This window comes from Chiloscyllium plagiosum, unplaced genomic scaffold (genome assembly GCF_037043375.1).
Source record: "Chiloscyllium plagiosum isolate Xiang-an unplaced genomic scaffold, Cpla_swu_hap1 HiC_scaffold_45, whole genome shotgun sequence".
NCBI lineage: Eukaryota > Metazoa > Chordata > Chondrichthyes > Orectolobiformes > Hemiscylliidae > Chiloscyllium > Chiloscyllium plagiosum.
In genome coordinates, this window is record NW_028270183.1 from 85,743,924 (window position 1) to 85,751,502 (window position 7,579).

The following is a 7,579-nucleotide window of genomic DNA, read 5'->3' on the forward strand; positions in this document are numbered from 1 at the left end:
GCACCATGATCTAAGTAAGTGGTGGAACAGTTCGAGGGGCTGAGTGCCCTCCTCCTGCACCTTCCTATAACTGTGTCCTTCATTAGGCTAGCACTGACACTGAACACGTTTTATTAAAATATTTTAACAAATTAATTGCTTCACACATTCTTCAAAAAATCTGTTGATTATTTGGAACGGAGCATTGACATTCCCTATTTGAGTGACCAAAACAACTGCCACCCAATTACTGCAGTCACTGCATTCTGGAGTGTGTTGTTACTTCACGAAATAGTTTCTTGTGAAAATACAGTTTGAAATCATGGCACTCACATTCAATGATTTTCTGATATTAAATATCTCAGAACATTCTCAATTTCTTCAAATGCATCTTCTCTCTGAACAATTTGTTTAATCGAACAGAACTTCTTTTTAATGAAACAACAAACTTTGATTGCTCGCAAACCAAAATAAAGACAGAAGTTTCTGAAGAGTCGCAGTAGGTCTGGTGGTTCCTGTGGAGAGAAAGCTAGGTAACATTTCACGTTCCGAGACCCCCGCTTCAGAAAATTGTTTTCATGTTGTTGGCACAAAAACTCACACCTGCTGAATTAGACAGCGATTACGTTTGCTTGACTGCTGTTGGAAAAGGATTCTTAGCATAGGTACTGGATGATGTGAGATAGCAACTGAAGATTAGTTGAAAGGCTATCACCATCTGCTGCAAGTGTTGGATTCAGCGGAACCCCTACTGTACTGAACAATTAAATTCAGCCACAGCACTGGTTTAATATAAAATAAGACAACCTAGGCATAATCTCATCAAATATGCTTCAAAATAATTCATTCTGGATTAATTATACATTATATTGTTAGAATAGTAATTTAAAAGCTGGAATTTATTTGAGGAGTTACTCCATTAACCCCAGCTAGTGGTGCCCAAAAGCTTGTGAACAAATATTGATTTGGAAAAAGCTGCTAACCGCCAAATGTTTCTTTAATATCTCAGAGACACAAATCATGACTGCAATCGAATGGATTTCACCGGCCTCTGTGAATAGAATTCCAACAAACACCCAAACAACTCGATCTGCTTTTTTGCCCCGAATTAAACTGATTAGAGATGATGTTACATACGTCTCTAACAGGTTGTAAGTGAACACAGGCCACGTGGCATGGAGTCAGGGTCACTACTACAATATCACAGCAGACCTGAACACAATGACCTCGACACTATACCGGAGAACAAAGCCCATCTGTTTGACAGTGTATAAACCATGTTAATTATTAACGCGTTACAACAAACAAGGATTGTTCCAGAATGTTTACACAATGAAAGTAACATTGCAACAATTCTCCAGGAATACTTTGACTGCAGTTCTGAATTGTCCAAAGTCTATGGGAACTACAAAGGAATAAAACTAGGAATTGCACTGCCATAAATTCACTGTCACTGGACTTCAACGTTGAACTCCCTTCCTCTTACTCCTTAATGTTGCTGCACCAGATGGTCGACTTAGTTTGAAATTGATTAAAATATTTTGAAGTGTATTATGACAATTGCCAGTGACATTAAAAGCTGACAGAAGATTTTCAAATAATACGATGCAAAATAATTTCTGATCCTACATTGTTCCGTTAAACACGTCCCGGACAACCGAGGCACAAAGAAAATAAGCAGCATATTTTCCTCTGCCTCGCTTAATCATATATCCCTTGTTGCCAACAACCAATTTCAAAACACTTGCAATCTCCCTTTTGTTACTGAAGTGTTCGTTATGATAGAACAACATGGCCAGGGCTCTCAATTCTGAGGCACCTAGTCAAGTATTGCATTTCTGGCAGATAAGTGTGGTTTTGAAGCGCGAGATGAAATTGAACTGTCGGAGATTCAGGTATCAGAACCAGACAACTTACAAATGGTCAGGGCCAGTTGACAAGTTAGTCGGAGATAACACTGAAACATACTATACAATAGTCATGATCTTTGCAGATATATCTGCTCAATTCCTCACGTCCAATATATTCACTGTAATTGAACATTAAACGTAGAAATGAACCAGAGGATACCCATTAATGTGAACAAGAATGTGTTCACAATGAACATAGATAATCACCAGTTTAATCAACTTAATAAGTCATTGTAATTAACAAAATTATTGAGGTGGGATATATTGCAAATTTATGCACAGGTCTGGAGGAAATGGATTCTTCTCTCAATTATTTTTACATATTCTTAAAACATTTCTTGTACTTGAAGATTTTGCATTTCTGGACAAAGCCAATACTGCATTCCAGTGTGGACATGCGTTTCTGTTGAAACAATTAGGGCAAGTATTTACTGTCAGGTTTTCTTTACAATGGGAGGTTCAGTTTCTTGTTAGCGTATGGTGTGTAACGTACGAAAATGTTTTAAAAAGGTATGAATTGAAAACATACTTCTGTCTGGAGTTGCCCACTTTAACTGATGTCTAAGTAAATGTGGGCGGCCAAGTGAATTGCTAATGCTGAATCATCCATAGTGTTAGGTGCATTACTCTGGGGTATATATAGGGTAGGGTAATAGGTCTGTGTGAGTTAGTCTTCAGAGGATTGGTATGTAATTGTTGGGACAACGGCCAGTTTCCATAGTGTAGGAAATCGAATAGAAATGATCGCCACACTTAACTAATGTTAGGTACATTGCAATAATTGGTCAAGTATATTAATTAAAAAAATACTCTATTTTCAGTTTGAATAAACAACGTGTTCTGCTATCGTCTCGTTCATGTCTTCTGCAAATTTATGAACTCTGCATATGTCTGCACACGTCGATGTAAAATACATTCTCTGCGTTCGCAACAAGCATTCCTACTGTTTTACAGTAGATTTCCAACAGTATGGAAAAAGGCCATTACGCCCAACAATTCCCCACTGACCCTCCGAACAGTAAGTAACCCATTTGGCCTACCCTATATTTACTAATGACTAATGCATTTGACCTACACATCCCTGAACTCTATGTTCAACTTAGCACAGCCAGTCCACCGAGCCTGAACATCTTTGTGACTTTGGGGTGGGTAGGAAAAACTGGAGCACACAGAAGAATCCCGGACATGGGGAGAATGTGCAAACTTTACACAGGCAGTCACCCGAGGATGGAATCGAAATGCGGTCCCTGGTGCTGTGAGGCAGCAATGCTAACCACTGAGCCAGCAAGCCGTCCTATGAGTTAATGCGTGAATTATTTTAACTAATTAAAAATTTGGTCTTGGTCACGTAATTCCATTGTTTCCGAAAGAATGACTCTTCAGTTGATATTTTGTTGTAAAATGTAACTATTCATTTAAAACGCATGGATTGGGAACACCTGTGCAGATTAAATCATTCAGTCACTGTTTTATTTTTTTCCTGCAATTCAAGTTTCATCAGGGACATAACAATTAATTAACTCAGGTTACGTGTGAAACTGATCAAAGCAGTGAAACTGATCTGTTCTTCATCGAATTGAGCAGAATTTCCAAATGGTCTTTGCCAATGATCTTTTCCAGCCAGAAAACTCGTGTGTAGTGTACAGCCGAATTGAAAAGTGATTCTTGACTAATTATAACATAGTCATGGCATCTTTGCTCAAGAGCAAGAACTATTAGAACAACATACTTTTGAAATTGTATTTATATTTCTCTATGACTTGTAAACGTTTGGAAGACAGACCTTGTGATTGAACTGGATAGTTGAGTTGACTTTGGATTGTCAAGAGTGGATTAGATGAATCCTTAATTATTACTTCTCATTACATTTAAGTCATCATTGGACAAGCATATATTCGTACATGGAATAGTGCAGGTTAGATGGGCTTCAGCTTGGTGTGACAGGCCGGTGTAACATCGAGGGCCGAAGGGTCTGAACTGTGCTGTAATGTTCTATGTTCTCCGTAAAAATCGCACCGTAAGGTATCTGTTTTTCCTTCATTTCCAAAAACTTTTCGATTTACCTTTCACGTAATACTCGGCTTTATGAAGTTTCAATTGGCATACTGATTACATTTAATGAGACAACTGGAGCAGTTTACTATCACCAACCATGTTAACAGTGCAATAACAATGTAGAAACGAGAAACAGTTTCCCAATTATAACAAATTTAATGTTACCCAAGCACAGTCCCTCCTCAATAGAGCAAAGATCAACAAATGACAACACTGAGGAAACCGTTGTGTTTGCAGCAGAACTGGCTCTGCAAATATTTTCAACCAAGAACATGATGTAACCTCACAAAAACAAATAGAAATTTAAACAAAACTGTTTATATTCAAGAAAAATAATGATTAAATTGAATAGAAATAACAAATCTTAACAGCAGCCTTGTTTGTGAGGTGATTTGCCTAATACTTTAAGCTGTTACGTTTCCGACAACAGTTCAATTTTTTTTCCAACCTGTACACCTTTTCTGGTCATGCCATTCTTGTGCTGTGCACAGTGCAGCAGTTGAATTCATATAATGATTAATCACTTTCCGGTCAAAATAAAGTTAGTTCAATGGGCAAACATTATAACATTATAATTTTAAGATATAGCAAGTTCGTTTCAATTACGTAACCTGATCAATTCTGCAGTTTCAGATTTTAATCCCAAATTTTATTTTGAAAGATGCTACTCGAAACAAACTTGACTTAGTTTACAATTAGAACTGGGGTTATTTTTTAAAAGAAAGTCAATACACTAAAATGCTTTTTTTTCTCATTTCTTTCACTTCCGTGTTTCTGCCTTAAATTGGTTTTCAGACAGTTACAAACAGACGTAATGTTTTTAGTCAAGCAGCAAAAAATTGCCATATGAGTTTAATAAATGCCGCAACGGTTCAGCAAAAACAAAGAACCTCACAAAAATTCGAAATTAAAGTAATCCAGAGAGACCATCTCCTCACCAGAAAGAAGACATTAATTACTGGAAGTATGAAAACACAGATCAATTCCACAAAATGAATAAGAATCCAATCAACTCAATGCAACTGAATCATGGAAAATAAACTCATAATCCAATCAACTGAAAACAACAGATTTAATTGAAAGATAATCAGAATCCAACAAATTCAATTCAACAGAATCTAATAAAACAATTTCAAAAGGTAATCAATGTGATTCAACAAAACCAAGTAAAAACAAAGTCAGAATCCAAATCAACTCAATTCAACAGAATCAACCAAGACAAATCAGAATCTATCCAACAGAATATAACATAGCACCGCAAAAAAATGACATTTTCTAACCTGCTTGTCATCAACAAAATTAACAAAATAAAGGAGAAAATATAATCATGGTAAGAACATTATGTACACAGGAAATATATTCAAGAAATGAATAATGATATTTTAGCATGTTATAATCATGTTTGTTAATATTTCGAAAATCTTTTAATTCTGAGCATTTACTGTCGATAATAAAACTCACAGTTAGGGTGTCACTGACATTAAACATTATTTATACCTGACTGATCAAGGAAAATTAGGTGTTTCACACAGAATGCCCACCTGATTAAAAAAAATACACCGAGCAACTGACTCTGTCATCACCATTTTTACTATTTGCTGAACCTTAACTGAAGTCTATAATCAGCCTGAAAAATAATCAATCCGAACCAAACCAACTCAGCACAGAATGTGAGATTCACTTAATTCAGAAATTAGTCACATGAATAGAAAGTTTAAAAAAAGTCACGAAGAAAGTTCAAAGTTCTTACCTGAAGTCACTGTCACCATGGTCCCTTGGCCCCAGTAATCAAGATAGTCACAGTGTTACAGTCTCTGGACTGGTCACACTATAACTAGCTCTGCATAATAAAAAAAACAAAAATCTACCATTATTTTAAATATTCGGAATCACAGGCAAAATAAAGTCACGATATATCTTAATCACATAATTGCGCTAGTGGATTCTAATCATTCTTGACAAGTTTTTATGTTGTTTTATACTTCACAGAGTAACACGGTGGCACAGTGGTTAGCACTGCTGCCTCACAGCGCCAGAGACCCCGGTTCAATTCCTGCCTCAGGCGACTGACTGTGTGGAGTTTGCACGTTCTCCCCGTGTCTGCGTGGGTTTCCTCCGGGTGCTCCGGTTTCCTCCCACACTCCAAAAGATGTGCAGGTCAGGTGAATTGGCTGTGCTAAATTGCCCGTAGTCTTAGGTAAGGGGTAAATGTAGGGGTATTTTTGGGTTACGCTTCGGCGGGTCGGTGTGGACTTGTTGGGCCGAAGGGCCTGTTTCCACACTGTAAGTAATCTAATCTAATCTAATATGAGATGATTCTCAAAATCACCAAATGGCCTATAAATACTTATCAGCACTTATACAAATTAAACAGTGATACTTGCATAAAACCCCACAGAACTAATACTGCACTGCAAGTTAAGACGATTTGTAGAAGTAATCACTTAATAAATGCAGAAATAATGGAGGCGGAATAAGTTTCTGTATTGATCATAATTGCTGTGTACCAACAGCACTGTAATAGATGGCGGTGTCTTCGGTCTTCAGATTAATCATGTCCAACGCAAAAATGTTGTTTGAAGTTTTTATGGAAGCAGTAAATCGACCCTTAAGCGCTGGTGCACAGTTATTGTTGGGTGAAGTTTGGTAGCAAAGCAGCCACTCCAGGCGCTGCTTGGGAACTTGTCGGACCCAGTGCATGTTGCTGCTGCCAAGATTGAACTCGCTGGATTGACAGGTCAGTCTCAGGGTGCCTCCGGAACGGCCAGTCCCTGCCTCTGGCTGAGTCAAAATAACCGTCTACTGGACACCTTTAAAAAAGAAAATAAATGAACCTTGAGCATTAATGCTGATGAAATGATGGTTGAGTCGTTTACATTCCTGCAGCAGACTAACATTGAGACAGACACAAAGAGAGACTTGAACCAAAAACATTGACATGTTAAGATAGTCAGTAACGAACTGAGAAAACTTGTCGACATAATCGTTGTGATAACTTGTGGAAAACGGTTCTGTCAAGATCTTTCGAAACAAAGCCGATACAGGAGTGTTGAATTACGGTCCAGTGCCCAGGATTAATATGGCCATCGGAAGGCTCAGGCTTACAGCTTCCACCTGTTGTTTTCCTGCTGGAGGCTTAGAGCGGATCCTGGTATCAGCTTCCACAGCCCGAACAGATGGACTCATGTATTTACATGAGGTTATGCCTAAACATGGAGATATACACGTCTTGGGATATATACACATTTGTTTTGCTGAATAGCTTCTTTGGAATTTTTTTAAAACTGGTTGAAGTAAATTTGAGGAGCTTCAGGTCTGTTTCAGATATGGTTGCGAGTATTTTGTTTAAAAAAACAAAACGAATTAAATTGGAAATTAGCACCCTTCATTTCGACATTCAACCACAAGCAGATAAAACTAAAATCAAAGTTCAAAGATTTTACCAGCTAATTAAATAGTTGAGTTTTTTTTCCTGGACACTGCAATTCTCTGTCGCACTACAAAATAACATGTAATTAATGCTAAACATTTCGAAATTCAATTTAGGCAACTGAATACAGAGCGTGTACAAAGTGATTATATTTAGAATATTCAATTAGAAGTTAACTCCCTTTAATTCTGCATTCAACCACATG